Raw genomic sequence first — 19,087 nt, 5'->3', positions numbered from 1 at the left:
TAATTGAGATGGAAATAGAGTAGTTAAATACTTCCAAATCTAAACTTGAGCTACTTACAATTTCCCCAGCAACTGCAAAGTAATAAAAAAAATTTAAAAAGAATATTCAAGCCTTCTTATCATTACATTATGTTTAAACAAGACAGCGCACAGAATAAGATACTCAGAATCTAGCAAAATATTGTAAGCAGAAAAAAAAAGTAGAAATACTTTTCTCTTTGCCACTTTTTCAGTGACTTTAGGCAGTTCTGTATTTTTGTGTCCTTACATGAGGTATTCAATATTCTTTCCATCAATTACTCTGGCAAAGTGTGTACATGCCAAAGTGCTTGCTCTAAACTTATTCTATTTTCCACACACAAACTGTTTAATTGTCATAAATGGGTTCTTGCATGTGCAAGTTACCTCGTGCACATACACCTGCATAATCTGGCAGTTTAAAGATACATATTAGATAGGGAAACTGCTGAGATTTACATATCTGCTTCATTTACATTTGAAAACTTACTTCCATGTAGAGGGTTCTTATCCTTATTTGACATGTGGCACAGGCCAAAGATCTGCAGTTGTATTTACTGAAAGGAAACCAACACAAACAGTGAAAGGGAAAGATATGAGCAACTTGGGAGATGTGATTTCTTGGACTTTTAAGCATGTGTGTGTGTGATAGTCATATACTTTTTGTGTCAGATATTTGGCTATCTAAATATTACTTTTCACATGACATAGTCCTGAAAACATGTAGTATAAATTATCATATATCAGTTATGAAAAGATAGTCATGTGAATGGAATCTGAAAGACAAACAATCATCTCTCAGCTGCAACTGAACACAATCCAAACACAGAGTAATATTTTGGTTTGGTTTAAGAAGAATGCTACAGGAATCAAAGGCTCAGACCTACATTCTTTCCTTGTGTGGATACTCCAATTGACTTCAGTTGGATGGCTAATGTAATAAGGCATAAACAATCAATACTATATTTTAATCCCCCAAAAGTGGCAACATAGGTACATGATATTCATGTGTATAAAAAATACAGAAGAGAATATTATTGGCAGTGACACTGACCTGTCTTATTTGAAAACAGAAACAAGGAAAGTTTTGTTCTTTCCATCCCCAATTGCCTTCTATCAGCTAACCAGGTCGCAGGTTTCAGCAAAAAATAGAGACCAGACCAGTTGGGACCACCATCTGCTAAGTAAAAATTAACATAATAGAGAGTAGATGATTCATGAGAAGAAAGCCATGTACACCTTTGTCAGTGCAGAACTGAGTAAAGTGGGAAGCAGAATTCTCCCCCCAGAATAATTAATGTTTTATTTCTCAATGCACTCTACAGACAACCCAAAGATTGTCTGGCTCCACTGAAAGTTCACAGCAAAGTCACAAAAAAATCTGATGTATATGCTTCACTAGGACTGGATAAATTACCTGCATGAGGTTCTGTGCTAAGATAGTCCTCCATCTTGATACTCAGTCTTTATGCTAACATAGGATTACCCTCAATCACCTTGTGCAACTCCTTTGGATTAGTGGCAATATGATATTAACATGCCAGTGCAGTTATAAAATTATGTATAATATAGCAGTCTATAAAATTGCCAAGAAGCACAGGACTATAGCGCAAAGATACCCATTCTCTCAAGTAAAAGCAAGCATAGACAGGTTTAGGCAATATAAAAATCAAGCCTTGAAAAACACAGTCCTTAAGGGTAGGTCCCTGCAAAGATTTTTTTATATTGAAATAAATTTAAGTCAACGCAATCAAGGCTCAAACTGTGAAAATTCAGCTCTTGACTTTGAATCTGCCTGTGTCATTACTAATAAAAATTAAAGAGGTTTCCTAACCAGTAGTTCAAATGGCAAAAACACCTGTTCTAGAAATGTCTTTATGTGAAAACACTGATACGCACTCATTTCATTAGAAGGGTTTAATGGCCTTTTCCAAATAGAGGGCATGCAGAGAAAAGCACTATGCACTGAGATGCGTTCACATTCTTCCAGAAAGCCACAAATTCTCACCATATTACCCCCAAAGGGAAGACGGAGACATTTTGGAGCCAAAGTCCCACCTTTTAGAGTGTTGCTGATTTTGGAGTACCCACTCAAAGTCCATCCAAGCTGCTTCGTGGTGTCCTGTTGCTGAATCCATGCTATGCCTGCCATGGTAGACAGAACCTGCTCTCATAATGTTGGAGCTAAATTTGGTATTGCTTACAAGAGGTGATGTATAAACACAGATTTGCACAAAGCCCCATATGGTTTCCACAAGCAAAAGCTGGAGAAAGTCAAGGTAGCTGCTTCCCACAATCAGGAAGGGGGAAAGCTGCATGAAGAGTGCCTCCTCCATGCACACCTACAGAATTCAATCCTGCCCTCCATTTCCCATCTTCCAAACATGGTTTTATTCAGTCAAAAAATGAGACATGACAGAAAGCATGTGGATATGAGGTAACATGTGCCCTAGGCTACTAACAGAGGGAGGTGAAGGTAACAGCCCCAAATGTGAAGGTGAAGACAACGATGCAAAATGCAGTTCATCTCATGCAGACACGAGCCTGTAAGTCCTGTTACTGCGAACATAAGAAGACCTGAACACACACAGGCACGCACAAAAATGAAAGTAATTTTCCTGATAAGTCTGTATAAAATGTTCTATCCTCATTGATACAAAATAGAATATCAATTAAGAAGCGAACAAAAAATATCATAAAAGACCTGCTTTTAAAGCTTAACAGATCATGCTATGGTAATGTACAGAAAGGGATGACTATGTTCCTGGATCACAGTGTCACCAAATGACTGCTCAGGGACAGAATGTGGCATGAAGCCATACCATCTTGCTGGATGTTTTGTGGTCACTACTGTCCTCTCTGCTTCATTCACTTTGCTGCGCTGGTGTGTCAGCTAACAATTATTTTCATTCTATCTCATTAATGCACACTGTTAAACCTTATCCTTGCTAATGTGTCCAAGTCTCCGAACTCTCAGTCACATATACAGTTTTTTCCTCAATGCTATGATGTGATTTAAGAAAGATGGGACTGGACACACAAATAACAGTTTATGTGAGCAAGACCAGACCGCGGTATAGAGAATATAAGAAATATATTATCGTCTTATAAAAATACACTGGAAGGTATGTATCTGTTTCACAGTGAAGCACCAAATTATACTGGGAGCAATTGTTCCTGTAAGTGGGTTTTAACACTCTGCCAAGATACAGACAGATCAATCCTAACATGTTAGTATTTACAGTGAAGTCTTTTTTTCTTTTTTTTTACTTCTAACGTGATGTTATTTTAAAAAATTAAACCAAAATGAAACAAACACAATCACCATTAATATTCCACAGAGATACTTTGCAGTTTTTCTTTTTTTTCTTTTTTTTTTTCATAGTGACTTGGTAAAATTTATCTGTTTCATTCATTAAGAACTTTTACATAGGAAAAAGAGGACTCATCATTCAGAGACTGGCACCTTTCTTCCCTTCCTTTCCCTTACCCTCTAAAAAAGCAACCAGCAAGAAAGAAATCTAAAACCTCTCATGGAGCAAGAGAAAAGTTTTGGTTTGTTTCTAATACCGAAAAGTGGTGGGAACTGGGAGTGCTAGGGAGCTGGTTGGTTGGTTTGTGGTTTGGGATTTTCTTGGCTTTTTGTTTTTTGGGTTTTTTTGTTTGTTTGGTTTTGTTTGGGTGTTGTGTTTTGTTTGGGTTTTTTTTGTTTGTTTTGTTTTTTGTAATAATGTAGCAAAATATGAACTTTCACAAATGGTGGAAATCTATTTCCCTGCATCTTGAGAGGCCTACAGCATAGCTGAGTGCTTCGAAATTGGCTATTCTGTAGCTGGGCTGTGTCTGAAAAATCGAATGTATCTAGGAGATGGGGAAATATTACCTGAAATATCAAGGACTGTTTCCAAGACAATAGCTCTGAGGACAAGACATCCACTGGAGAGGTAATCCATCTGTCCTTGTATCTATGTGCCTTATATGACTCTATAAAATCTTATTCCCAGATACTAAGGCTTACCTCGTCTTTAATAGCCTCATTAGGACAGGATAAGGATTCATCCACAGAGCAGTAATACAAAAGATGACATATCTCCATGACTCAAGGAGGCAGACAGTGTGATTACAAAGCAGTCAGTTGGCTCACTGCCTGGAGCAGTTGGAGAGGACTGGTGTGAGAAGTACCAAGAAGGATGGAGTTCAGCAAGGCGGTGTGCAAGGAGAAAGGCAACAACAGACTGGATCCTTCCTGTTGGAAAAATTTGTTGTTGGAAAATTTCCTGTTGGAAAAAAGATCAGCAGTTCAGAGGTAGTTATGGAGCATGCACTACCAGAAGAAAAGATTGTGGGAACAGATAAGTGTTCTAAGGGTTAACCTTAAACACAGGTGTGCACTTTGCTGGTGTATAAGCCTAACATAATCAGGTTATTTATGCAATGTAGAATACAGAAGCATAAATATCTATCTTCTGGTACTAAGTCCGTTAACATTAGAATTAGATATGTCACCTATACCTCGCATGCATTATTTTACTCATCATTACACATTTATCCCTTTATCAGATTTTTGCTTAAATGAGCTTCACTGAACACAAAAGACCTGGAAAATTTGATATGAAATAAATGTGTCTTTGTAGCCTTAGTATTTCCTTAAATGGAGAAAAGAATATGGTTAGATTAGCTCAAATGACAATTCACTGTCTGATATTAGGTCCACTAGGTTACAGAGGGAAACATTCATGCGTTCTCAAATGAAAGGGTTCAAAAAAATGACAGAAGGTATAGTTAATTAGTTGACTGGATTATTCAGTCCTTGCAAAAAGGCATGAGCTCTCCTTTACAGAAGAAGCAAGCACTGACAGAAGTTAATGCCTTGGAAAGTCTTCTTTAAACATTTTAGACTCTTGTCAAAATTATAATTGCATTCATATGAGATTTCCTGTATTCGGTGTAACAGGGGGTTAATCTTTTTTCACCTGGTAGGAGTTTTTCAGCTAGAAAAGGGAACTGAATAATTGGAACAAACACAAGTAAGTGGATGACATGTATCAGAAGCAATTGTGTAGGTGCTGTACACAACACCTTGCAAAAACATCACTTGTCTCAAAGGCACTTATAGCATGAGTGGGACAAAAAAATGACAAACTAGAAAGACAGACAGATGGAAGAACAAAGAAGCAATGACACAGTTGGTCAGTGTGATAGGCAGCATTCTCAGCACATCCCTAGTCTGACAGCTGTCAAAATTTTAATAAACTCCACAGCAAAAGAGGGTTTTAAAGCAGCAGCTAAGGAAAATCTCTTACGGAAAAGTGAGGTGAAACATGCTAAAAATCTAAAATCTGTGAAACATTTATCTTTTTTGCTCTGAAGCCCTTTACTTCTAAGGGAATAAAAATAAAGAAAATTATTTTTTTTTCTGATGTCTGGATTCCTATATCCATACCCCAGCATGACACACTTTCTTCTCCTTCATTGATGGTCTCTATTGTCTTAATGCAACTGAAGAAACCCTTATTTTCACTTCAAATTCCCTCGCCTCTAAGAAAATTGACAGGCCATCCCTATAAGAAGAAAGCTCCTTTTGCTCTGAACACATGTTTACCATCTCTAGGCACGCAAGACATTTGCAGGGTGTCAGCTGTGAAGGAAACATGAATATGTTCACATGATCAACAGCTGCACTGTGAAAATGCCTGTGGGGATGGGGAAATATTCTAGACCCCTACCCATCAGCTCTACGTGCTGTGAAGTGATTAAAAGAATAGCCCAAGAGTTACCAGGAAACCAAAAGTTATTTAAGGAAGAAAAAAGACAGGAACTGATTTTCTATGACATTCAGAAAGGCCAAGATTATATTACTTCAGGACTCTAGTACAACAAGTATTCCTAACAACACCCTTTTTTGAAATTTAATCTAAGCAGCAAAAATCAAATGTGGACTTTGAAACAGTGGCATTATGACCCATAATGTTGCCTGAAACCTATCAATAATCCTTCTAGCTATAGACAGAACCATTTACAGTTTTTTCTAAAGCTTGTGAACGCTTTGTGAGCTATTGCTTTGTGTCCTAAGCCAGAATTAAATACAACAGACTTCCGAAAAGAAGGCTCCATCATTTAGCTCTCCACTTTATATCCAGAACTCATTAAAACAATATTTGCAGTCAAATCATAGTCATTTAAAATGCACATTTAAATAGTATGTTATTGTCTTGGCGAAGACTGAATATAAAGAGACTCATGCAAAGCAGAGTTTGATTTACAAATGAAGAAATACTGAAATTAGCATTGCTGTTTGTTTCCTTTTCGTGTCTGCACCCTCTCAACTATTCTGCATGAAAAACGGGACGAAGAACAAACATCTTGGGAAGTCTGCTATTGATCTAAATCAGTAATAGGATGGCCTATAGAATAATAGAAATGCTGGGGGATGGAGACAAGAAATAAATTAAGAGAAGCAGAATTACTCATAATGGAAGCTACTCTTGTCTCACTAGGATTCAGCATCTTAGATTTACATTTGCTTCCTCTCACTGGTCTGCCTCTTTTCTTTTGTTTTGTTTCTGCCATTACCCAGCAGGCTCTTGCAAAAGGGTGTAATTTGCACCCTCTTTTAAAAGATATCATATTAGTGACAGCTTTATTGTTTCAAATAATCCAGGTTTACATTCTGCAAATTACTTCTAAGTCAAAAAAGACACCTTTATGTAGCCTTCAGTAAGCATGGATACATTTGGTATTAAAGAGTGTCATTCCCCTTTGCACACCCAGGATGCACAAGAACAAGATTTGTAGCTGCTACACCAAGGATCTATAGAGAGAAAATTAGCTCACCACATTTGATGATGCTTCTCAGTTACAAAAGAGTGGTAGTTTGGCATGTTGCAAGTCCCTGTGCTACAAGCACAGACGAACTCTGGCACCTTGTCAGCAGTTCCTGACCCTGTGTTGCACAGTATTACACTGGCAAGATACCTGCTCAAGCACATAGGTGGCAGAGTAATTTTCCACAAGCCAAACAGGTAAGAACCAGATATTGTCCTTATAAGCTTGAGACAGCTAAATATACTGTATTAATACTGGTAACACCCATCTCCAAAACTTCCCCTGATGTTTAAAGGGCCCCTGTTCAAAGGCTAATTTCAGAAATAGATTTTGTTTTCCCACATGGTTGCCATCCTCTGTATATAAGGTATCCGTTGTTTACTCTGTAGTTTACCAAGTTGTCATTCTCTTTCACCTGGACCCAAAGCCAGCCTTGTGCAATGACTTTCAACAACTACAATGAAAACATTTTCAGGTCAGAGAATTGCAGAGGTTTTACTTTCTGATGTCATGCTGATGAGTTCAAAAGGTTCCAGTCACTCTGCAATATTACCCTGCCAGCCTCTAAGGTAACATCCCTGAGTAGTCATATTGAAATGCATACATACTCTAAGATCTGTGCAAACACTTAATAATTAATGTTTGGATAAATTACCACTATATTTGTTTATTAAAAAGTATTTCAGTTAAACAAGGGCTCATCATTCTGTTTTTGCTCTCTACCACTAAGACATTCCCTTATCAATGGAATGCCTTAAAACCCAAAGAATTTTCTGGGTTGCAGTCATTGAGTTTGTTGATGATAGAGACTTTCTTCCCCCTCTATTCTTGAGACATTGTCCGGCAGATACCCATATAAGCACATGTTAAAAGCAAAAACATCACTCAGCTTCCATTTGCTGTGCAAAAGCCACTTCCCATTCAAGGATTAACCATTAGACTTGAAAAAGTCAACTACTAAGAAAAGCATCTCAGACTATCACAAAATGAACCTCCATTTCAGTTTGCCATGAGAATAATTAGAAATCACTATGAAAATATTTATCATAGACAACCACTGACATAAAACATAAAGTCTATGTCAGAGGATGCATCCTGCTTCTCACTTATATGAGAGCAGAACCGGACTTTTCCTTGTATCTAGTATTATGATTATTTATGCCCTCAACCTTACATATAGGGCAGTCATTAAAAGGAAGATATTACCTCTGCCCTAAAAAAATTCAGTCTAAACTAGACACTGGCAATGCAGCTCCAATATGCATTTGAGCAGGCAAATTTGGGCCCTGAGGGGAGAAGGAATGCTTTACATGGGAACTGAAGTACTGGCTCGCTCTAAAGAACCATCTGGTCCATCGTCATGTTTCTGACAATGGGAAGTGGGAGATGTTCAGCAAGAGACCATTAGGGACGGGCAGCTCTCTTATTCTCAGGTCCTCTGTAAGCAGGAGGTGATGGGCCTTCTGAAGCACTAGGATGGAACCATCACACTGAACATAACTGCTGGCCTGTGCTGCACAAACATTTAAAACACTTAAACTTCTGTTTTCCAACCACAGTGAGTTCCACAACTCGTTGCGTGATGATGATTTCCTTTTGTTCACTTTAGATCCTTCCTTGGTTGGAAGGATCACAAAAAAGGCTGATAAAAAGGGGTTTGTGTTCATAGGAGTTAAAGATGGTGAAGAAGACAGGAGGAAACATCTACCTGATAGAAATCATGAGTGGGGAACAAGGTGCAAAAGCAGTAAAAAATTATTCAGGAAGACAGTCAGAAAGGAATTTATCTCAATGTTACAAAGAGCACAAATTCTCCTATAGGCTTCTACTAATACCAGTAAAATCTTTGCTAGAACCACTAACTTACCTTCACTGCGATATGTGCAAGAACATATTTAATTCCCACCTTTTATTACTGACATGTAGCTTCAAGAAATAAGTATATTTAATTGACCAAAAAGAAGAAAATCACCTAATTTCTCTAAAATCTAGTAATGTTGGAGAAGCTTGGTTTTATATACTAGGTGATTAGACTATGGAAAGAATTGCTTACGTGCATTTCTGCCAACTGACGTTTTTTCTACAACATTAGTAATTTCATCATGAAGTCAACCTGCCTCACAAAGGTCTGTGGGTGGATCTTCACTTTTTCTTCCAATGAAAAAGAACTTTGACTGAAGAATCACCCTTTAATTTCAAGTCAAAATACTGAATTGAAATTAAAACTCTACTCAAAACTCTTCACAGAACTTACTTGCTTTTTAGAGAGTGGCATTACCCTGTACAAAAGGGAAGATGATACAGAGCAGAAGCCTACAATGCAATACTTTCAGGCTACGCACAGGAGGGGTTTGGGGCGAATGCATGTTGTTCCTGAGCAAACAGTGACGCTCCATCATCCTCATCATTCCTGCTTGTTCTATGCATGGAGATGGGTAAAAGGAAATGAAATTACCAGGTCTGAAGAGAATATTGAATGTAAAATTTTATACTGGAAGTACAGAGATAAGTTCAGAAAAGAAATTTAATACATTTTATAAATCTAGGCAGATTAAGTTCAAGTACAACTACAAAAGATTATCGTCAGTCTTTGAGAAAAAAAGTGCAGTTTTATGGGATCTGCTGGAAGCACCGTTTTCACCCCCTCAACTTTCCTTCAATGAACTCTCCATAAAAGAGAAAATGCATGATAACGTGCACTTGGAATTTGACCTTAAAATCAAATAATGAACCCTGATACCTTCAGCACTTTAAAATCATTCATCATATTTTTAAACTGGTTTACTTCTTTTCATTGTTACAATGCAGTAGATTTTAATCAGATTCACGTAATTAAATGTTCTCACACAAGCTGCGTATCTACCACAGCCTCATCTAAGCCACATAGCATGGGTTATATCAAGGTAATCAGAAATAACTGGTCAAATTTACATATACATAGGACCCAGTTTTCAAAATTCCCTCTGCTGTTTATATTGGATAAGAATGGATGCATTCTTCTGAATGTTCATTTAGACTCTTTTTTTTCAAGGCTGTAAGCATTTTCCATAGTCCTCTCCATATTTCTGGACCCCTCACTTTATTCCTGTGTATGTTACATCTGCAAATGGTTTTTCACACCTTCTTCTTTGCAGTGCATTATGTTCCGGATTTTATAGCCTCACTGACACCCAAATGGATGCAGTTCTTCCACCTCCACATCTTGCATCAAAACTGAATTCTTTTGTGGTCAGTGAAGTGTTGAAGGTGTCTTAGCTGTGCTTATTCTGCATTTCTGGCCATGCAATGCCTCACTAAATGCAGGGGAGCTCTCTAGCAGCCAGATTTGTTCCAGTCTAAGCTCCTGAACCAACTTCTAGGACATACAGAGTTAGATAAAGATGCATAGACATGCATGTACATCCACATGTACATGAGCTTTTCCAGTTAGATTACCAATTGCAGTAATTTGTGTTACTTCTAAGGGGAATGTTCCAGTTCTGAATTTCATGAAATCTAATTTCCATTTGTACCTTTTAAACCTCTCTTTTACTGAGCATGAATGATTGAGAACATTCTTTTCAACTTATGAACTTTTATTATGTAATGTCTGGATGACTAATTGGCCCTGGTGGTTTTGGAAAAACTGCTTACACAATTCTGCCTAATTAATATGTATGCCCTGACATACATCCTCCAGAGTGTATGGGGAATGGGTAGTGGTCCATTCAAATATAGGATAGAAGGATCATTAAGATTAACAGCTATTCACGAAGTACTAGAAAGAACAATCAAACATGATGTGAATTACTATCTATATTGGTTTGAGGGTGAGAAAAAAAAGAGAGACCTCCCATAAACTCAGTTTAGAAGGATAAAAGGGAAAAGGAGTCCCCTTGTTTAGCACTCACTGTATCTGAGATAAAAATAAACAGACTTACCTCTGCAAATATGGCCCCTCTACAGACACGAAGGAGACATTAGAGATGCTCAAGAGGAAGCAGTGGGAGTGGGGTCTTTTGGTGAGGTTTGTTTTTTTTTTTAACCACCTTGGTTTAAGTTTTCTGATACTCCCAGGCCTCACTGAAACCTTACCTAATGATAAAAGGAAGGGCTGTTGAAATAGGGCATGTGCTTTTGGGATGTTTGGAGGTGAGATCTGTTTTTCTGTTTGGAGGCATGGCTCTTACTGTGCCAGTTTTTACTGAGCCACTTACAGGGTGTTGGGGGGGGGGGGGGGGAGGGGGGAAGGGGAGGCAGGGGGAAAGGAGGGGCAGGCAGGGGAGGTGAAGGAGAGGAGAAAGGTGCTTCAGTAAGAACAACAAAAAGTGCCCTTTCTACAGCAGCATGTATGCTAAGAACCTCTGAGGAGAATTAGGCATTACAACCGAAAAAAGAAAATACCCTCCAGCCCTTTAAATACAGTAATGAAAACAAACCACTTCTAATATTTTAAATATTTGAGTGAAGGAAAAGTTTGAAAGTTGCCCAAATGGAATCCAATTATTCTCACAACCAGAGGCTAATTTCCCCAACTCTCTGAGCCACTGATGCTCAGCAACCGTCTGAGTGGTTTTTCACTCTAAAATCTAGGGCAGCTGACAGTCAACAGATCTACTTTGCTGAGAGGATTTGCTGTTAATTTTGTCCAGCTTCTGTTTTCCAGTGCCAGTCAATGTTTTCCAAGTAAACTCATCCATGAATTCATGTAAAGACTTCACTTTAGGCCCTCGGGCACTGATGGATCTATTTTTAGTGCTTTAGATGCAGTCCTAACTCAGCCAAAAGGTGGGCATTTTTGATGCGGTGGAGTAATAACATATATTATTAAATAAATGCAAATACTTGAGCGCCTTAAAATGTTGAGGTGTTATATCTGAATGTCTTTGGCTTAAATGATCAAAGCCTGGCAGCAGCAGTGTTGTTAGAAAAAGCTTATAAAAATCTGACCAGTGCACAACAATGCCACATTGAAATTCCCTATTCATCATTATCCCAGTGACAATTTCAAGCCAAAAATCAATATACATTCTTTGGAAAGACATACACAGAGTGGGGAGGGGAAGGGAAGAAAGGAAGGACAAAGGAGAGGAAGGAAAGTCATTTAATCCCTGACCAATCAGTTTTTTGTGGTGCATGTGTCCCTTTAGGAACTTGAATAGCCCACTGAGGTTACACACGCAGTTCAGTGTTTGCTGGCTAAAGCCGGAGCCATCAGGCAATCTCCAGACTCATACTATTAACGTGTTGGCCACAAATACCTTGTGCAAGGGTGCTTTTGTTGCAACAGACACACTTTTCCGTCAAAAGAAGCTTGAGATCAAATTCGTAGCATAAGCAGCCATCAGCAGGTGGGTAAAAGTATATGATGCTGGTCAACTAGTTCAAAATGCTATCCTTTTGCCAAAAGAGAGACTGGGTAACATCTCTGTAATGCCCTAGCTGTCTTTTGTTCTATTATAAACATATATCAATTGTTGCTGGAAATAGTCTCATTTCAGTTAAGCCACTGTAAAATCCATAACTTCACCATCTCATCCATACCACTTACTGGTATGCCCTATTTACTCAAAGCTTGAAAAGCTACTGATAATATTTAAACTGTCTCTCTCAAACCATATGTCAATACAGCACAGCACTTCTGACTATTAGGGATCTGCTTGCTATGATATAATCTGTCCGCATACAGTCTCACTCATGCAAAACTGAGGCATTCAAACGTCCCCACTATGACTACTGAGATCATGTCCATTATGGCAAGATCTAGGTCACTGCTGTTAAAGCTGAGTCACGTCGCCAGTCATATTTGCCAGTCATAGAAACACTGATGCTCTTCAGACAAAAGCAGCTGTGATTTCTCCTCTAAATGCGTTCTAAGGATTGTAGAAAGCAAAGGATGATATAAACACGTTGTGCTCTTCCATGAAATGTCTATTGGGCGATGCACATAGTTTGTCGTGAAAGTCACTTAGTCCTTTATCTGGAGGAAACTAGCACATGGACAGGAGCAAAACAATAACTTCAGAATAGATTCTCAGAGTAAATAATACAGCATGTCAATTAAACTCTTGAATACATGTTAGAGTTCAAATAAAAATGACTTAGACTCACTGGTTTGGAAGATTTCTTTGTTCTTTTTAAGCTAGACACCTGTTCATTTGTAGCAAATGATTTCGCTACGCTGTCATAAAGTATGTTTAACCTTTATTTCTTTTTTAAAGATCTGCTCATTCGAATAGCCTCAGCCTGACATGCCACTGAAATATATTTCTGCTATGATTTAGAAAGTGGACAGGACTCACTCAGCCAGTCAATAATTAATTCAAAGTGATGACCAGGATACAGTTCTACACTGAACATAATTTTTTCACCCTACTAGGCAGAAAAAAGCCACAGCCCAGATTTCCAGAATGAGATCTAATAATCTACATTTTTTCCAAAGCAAAATAAATGTCTTTTTTTATCCCTCATTAAGAGGGCCTTCATAATATTATCCGCAGCTCTAAGAGGACCCATGTCACATTGTGGTTATTTTTCTTGGGTTTTCTTATTCATACTAAGAGCATACCCTCTTTTATGAAGAGAACATACTGCTAAGATTGGAAACGCAGACAAGGGAAACAGCCTACTTGTCATGGATAATGCAACCAAATGTCATCCTGAAATAGAACAATTATCCCATGGTGCATACATCAAAATACGTCAAAATTCCGGTATCTTCTGAGTCCAGCAAGTTTGTTTACAACAGCTTGCAATTAAAACATTTTAAAAGTTCAGATGGAAGAGAGGTTTGACCTGACTTTTCAAGACAAAGCCTAAAGGACACCACTCCAAATTACAGTGTGGTTTAATGTTATGTTAAATATTTTCTCAAATTTTCAGGGGCCAGATTCCAAAGTGTTCTTTTAAGAGTATGAAAGTAAGTTGTACCTAGTTTTAAGAGAACCAAGTAACTAGGTTCACAGTTAGAGCTAACCAGATAACTTGGATCCATAACCTAAGTTGATATTTCAAATTCTAAATGATCTACTTGTTTAACACATGTATTAAACATACCAAAACCAAGTAGGAAACTGTAATCCAAGCTTTTTTCTTTTTAGAACCCCTGTCACAGCACAGTCCTCCACACAATGCATGACAGATTGTGTTAATGGTGAAAAGACTATCCAGGGTCCCACAGATAAGATTCTTTTTACCAAGAGAAGTTGAAAAAACATTTCTATCTTCAGCAAAGCTACTCAGTAATTTCTGAAGATTTTTTTCCTTATAGCTCGCTACAGGTGGTTAATGCATTACTGAATACCTGCACAAACTTCTTCCAGACAATGGTAGGAGGATTACTTCAGTAACCTCTTTATCCGCAATAAACCTCACACATTTTTTTTTTTTTAAATATATGTCTTCTTGTAAATTTAAAAAAATCCAAAACTCATTCAGCACTGACCACCAGTCACACACGCTCCTGCAACAGGATACTGGCCACAGTGAGAAACTGGCCACTTGCTCATACATCACATGATTTTTGTTTTTACTTAATATAATGAAAATGCAAGGATTTATTTTTATCATCATTTCCACAGATATTTTACCTTTGTGAAAATGACCTTGAGTATGCGTACTGAGTAGTCTTAAACTTCTCCTTGAGGGAAAAAAAAATTCAGCAGGCCAGGCATTGCAAAGCAGTCAACATCAGTGAGTCAAATTATGTTCTGGCATAAGCTTGCTGGCTAGGGTTCAGTGGGGAAGCGTGTGTGCAGGGGGAGCAGGGCTGGAGGTGGCACATATAAAAAAGAACTTACAGAAGACTGCTAAGGCAGATCACTCAAGGATCCCTGCAGCAGCAGTCCCAAGAACTGACAAATAAGAGTGTCAAATATAAATGTGCAACTATTTGTCTTGAGCTGCAGAACTGAACCTGAGCAATTAATGTGCTCTGTGGGTACACAAATTTACCTGAAAAACCCATTACACACTCTTAATCCCTTTTTAATCTTTAGCATGACGACAGTTTTCAGGATAGCACTCCTCAGAATGAGGGGTGATAAACAGGAATGATTCACTTAGGCAGGGCAAAACCCTTGGAACTCTAAAAACCTGTTCTGCTGAGCAAGGCACACTTACTATAGCAAAAGTTTTCAGCAGATACAAGCAACAAAGACTTTTTCTGGAATCACTTTTATTTCCCTTAACCCATATGCTTCAAGTCCCTCTTACATACTCAGTGGCCTGATGCAGAGGAGAGCTAGGAATCAGTCAGTGTTAGTCAGCAGAGTTTCGAGGGAGTTCATGGCTATGTGTCACCCTGTGCTATCTGAGGACCCAACAAGACGCAGCCACAGAAATTCAGGCAAATGACTACTTTCCAGGCGATTTTATCTGAATCACCCTTATGAACTCTGGCTATGGGATTTTTCTTTAACTTAAACTCGAAATCCTGCAACATTAAAGAACAGAATGCATCAACTTAATTGGAAACAGTTTTGCCTCAACATATCCTGCATTTGTTCAAGGACTTAGAGAGAGCAAAAGCCCACGCTTTGAAGCACTGTGACAACTTAAGATAAATTTCAGCATTACTTTTCTAACAGATTATAATTGAAAACATATTTCAACACAGACTCTAATTCTGGGTAGAGATGTGTTTAACCTGCAAGTCTGGATCTCAACATTCCCAGGTCTTGAAGAAATCCTGACTGACCCAAACTCTCCTCTCTGTAACAAGCAAAACCAGTCTTAACACTACAGAGTTGAGTTCATCACTTCTTCAGAATCATTGCTTTTACCATCATTTATGTGTTCCTTTTCATCACACTGATACCTAAAGTCCCCATTTCTTCCAATCCCTCTCAAAGATTAGGGTCAAATCATACTGTAGAAGGCAGCCCCTCCCTCCAAAACCTTGACGCCTAAACAGACAGAAGTGGCAGACAGTAAGATATAAAGGACACATTGTTATCCCCATTTTCAGCTGGGAAACTGTGCCTTAAGATGACTAAGAGTCAGAATCCCAAGAGAGGTCAAGGATCAGATTCTCAAATGCTCAATAACCAGCATCAGAGCCAGACTTTCATAAGAAGAAGAGAAGGGGAGAAAAAAAAAAAAAAAAAAGGGAGAGGGGGGAGAGAAAAAAGGGGGAGAGAAAATAAATAAGAAAAAAAAAAAGGCTCAAGCCCTACTTTTATTGTAGATTTTCAAAGATCTTTTTGCCCATCTTGAAGACCTGGCCACTTAGGCACCCATTTGAGTGGGTGCAGAGTTATCTTACTAGGAAATCCCTCCCCCAGCTTGGGTGCCACCGCCGAGCCGCCCAGGGTCACAGAGGAAGTCTCTTGCAGAGCCAGAAATTTGAACCAACATCTCCTGTGCCCCAACCACAAGTCTATCCTTCCTCTCACTAACAACACAGTGTATTTCTTTGTTAACTTTCTTTCTAGTTAGATATCACATAATGGGCCTTTTTCTTTATTCATCCGCAATGGTAATATGACATTATGAGATTGGCACTTGTCATTCACAGGGAATGCTCTTTTTCCGCTTGCCCCCAAAACACACACTTAGCAGATTGTCGTCTGCGGATGACACTAGAACCTCTGTATTTTAGAATCTTTTTACAGCAGCCTCACACGAGTAAATTGCCCTTTATTAATATTTTTCAGGATACAAGAGGCTGACAACTTATGGATCTCAGCTACAAAGAATTATTCCCCTTTCCCACCTAACTTCCGGGGGAGAAAAAGCCAAACCTTTTTGGTCAAGAAGATCAAGATAGCAGCAGGTTGTTCATGTCATACTCCTTGGCAGCTGCCGCTACCATGTGAAGGCCTAAACACCAGAGTAACAGGTCAGTAGCCACTGGCTACCATCATGCATGCGAACAGCCTTAAGTGTCCCCACAAGACACGTAGAGTAGAACAGCATCAAGTGGAAAACCCAAGCACAGCATCTTGTTTTCTTTTGTCACTTCTCCCACTTTATTTAGAGGGACACGTGTAATTACTCGCCATTTCAAGCTCTGGAGACTACAGGGGGATGTCACTGTACAAACCCGGAGAATTAGAGATATTCACTGTATCTGCACAGACAAATAAAAGAATGCATATGAGAAATGCTTGCTGCACAGAACTCCATTCATCTCTGAGTTACTATTTTTGCATTTGTCTCATTTGGGCTTTTTTTTTTTTTTTTAATTCAGTTTCTTCAGACCCTGTCCTCTTCTGCATGACCTTTTGATCAATAGCCCATTGTTGTGCTGTGAGGCCTTGGCAGCAGAGGACAGAATGACTACAGCTAACCCTTATCTAATGTTTACCTTTAAACTCTTTGGGTCTTGGCACAGGTTTAAGACATTTGTTTTGTTTAGGTTTTATAACTCTAAATGATGAACACTGCTTGAGAACGTGGTCTCCTCCAGAGATCCTGGAGCTCTCAGCTGCTGTTCCCCTCTGCTCCTGCAGTCACCCCCACCTCCAGCCCACTTGCACTTTTCTGCTTTGCCACCTCAGAAATCAGTGGATTACCTCAGCTCTTCTGATACCTCTTTTGGCAAGTCAATGGAAGTCAGGTTGCCAACTATTTCCATGTGTTTTTTTTTTTAAGTGTGGAAGACATTTTTCGTGGGGAGGGGACTCAAAAAGCCTCTTGGTCAGATTCTGCAGTTGGCTGTCACTGTAAAAAACAACTCCAACTGGTTTTTGTCACTGTACTATCTTCTCACAGGAGCTTCACAGAAAAGAATATGTGGCTGATTTTCAAATAGTAAATCAATATGAAAGTTTCTATTCTTCCTGCCCTTAAGAAAGCCTGTTACCTTATGTATTAAGATCTATTATGTTTCCAGACATCGCAGTGTAACACTACATCCCTGGCAGCTCCTAGAACAAAACCATTAGACACACGGGAGTCGACCCCTCCCCAGCAACTTTATCTCCACCAGTACTTCGTTAAGCAAACAGCCTAGAGCATGACTCATACCCCAGTGAGAGACAAATATTTGAAAACTTGAGGGCTGCTATAACTGACCACACCAAGGACAAAGGTATCAAAAATAAGCCTAATGCTACAATTGCAGATGCAAAACAAATTAATACTCCCATAGTGGGAAAGCCAGATCTGCCAGGCTGCTCGAGCCTCCCCAGGGGGTTCAGCTGCTGCTGCGGCAGCACAAGGATGGCTTGGGGCTAGGCATGTCCACAGCCCTCGAGTTAGGCACATATGCGCTTTGGAGGGTTGCACACAGTGGGAAATCCTTGTGCTGAGCTTTTCTGTTACCAACCCAGCCTGTCCCTTCACAAATAGTAACTTACTGTTTTCTCTGTAGCAAGTTTTCACCAGATCTGAATGGTCCTCTTGGTGTACTTCAGAGCTGTGAAGTTAAGCTGAAAAAAAGGTATTTTGTGTAGTTTTGGTTTTATTAGTTTTTTAGTTGTCTTTTTTTAAGTAGCACACGTACAGTTAAAAAGCCCTCATGCAAAGTTAGAGCTAGTCATTAAAATTACTTCTAAACTTACTGTGAAATCGGTTGGGATCTTAAAAAAAAGTTAAAAATTGTATCAGGTCTTGCCATTTCCCCCTCCCTAAGAGCAACTGCTGAAAAGGTGCAAGTTACCAACTATTGAAATGCTACATAAATGCTTTAAAATAAATCAAGAAATTAAATCCAAGCAGATATAACCAAGTAAAACTCACCTTCAGCTTCACAATGTGCAGTAACATTAGTGACTGACTGATCTATTGCTTATGAAAAGAAAAAAAAATATAAGAAAAAGCCTTTTCACAGTTCAATAGAAAGTTACAATATTTGAGAAATGAATAAGAAGTCATGTAATGGCTTTGCAGCTTTTGAACTTTCACATGTTTCAGATTTTTCTAATGCTTGTGTGGATTAAAGAGATTCACATCTCAATGGCTGGGGCACCTCACATTTTTTCTGAATCAGGTTTAATGATTTCCACACTGTAGAAATTTCACTTTGTATGAACACACCCTGAATTTGAGGAATTTTTCATACTTAGGTGTTTTCCAGTATGTTTCTTTTTATGTTAAGCCTGTCACAGGGTACAGTGTCTGAATCATAAGAACAAGCAGTTCCTTCAATTTCACACATCAATACACTGGGCCTTTTCAGCATGCTTGCCTTTCCAGACCCCAAAAACAAAATAAAATAATAAAAGGGGTGGGGAGGTGGGGGCTGCAGTTAGGAGGCAATAAAACAGAATAGATCCACATTTTTTTTTACATCTGTGTATTACCTCAGCCTGGACCCCAG

The 19,087-nt window shown here is 38.8% G+C and overlaps 1 long non-coding RNA gene across 1 annotated transcript; it reads right to left on the bottom strand.

Moving 5' to 3' along the window:
* Positions 1–511: 511 nt before the first annotated feature.
* LOC114014692 (uncharacterized) lies at positions 512–18,863 on the bottom strand. Its single transcript, XR_008731455.1, has 5 exons — positions 18,126–18,863; positions 4,037–4,264; positions 2,077–2,163; positions 1,073–1,195; positions 512–575 (listed from the first exon to the last, which is right to left on the bottom strand). It is a non-coding gene; the product is annotated as an uncharacterized LOC114014692 (long non-coding RNA).
* Positions 18,864–19,087: the final 224 nt, after the last annotated feature.

Source organism: Falco cherrug, chromosome 3 (assembly GCF_023634085.1).
Source record: "Falco cherrug isolate bFalChe1 chromosome 3, bFalChe1.pri, whole genome shotgun sequence".
In the NCBI taxonomy this organism is placed as follows: Eukaryota; Metazoa; Chordata; class Aves; order Falconiformes; family Falconidae; genus Falco; species Falco cherrug.
The sequence above is the reverse complement of the archived record's forward strand: the minus strand, read 5'-3'. Positions and strand labels throughout refer to the sequence as shown.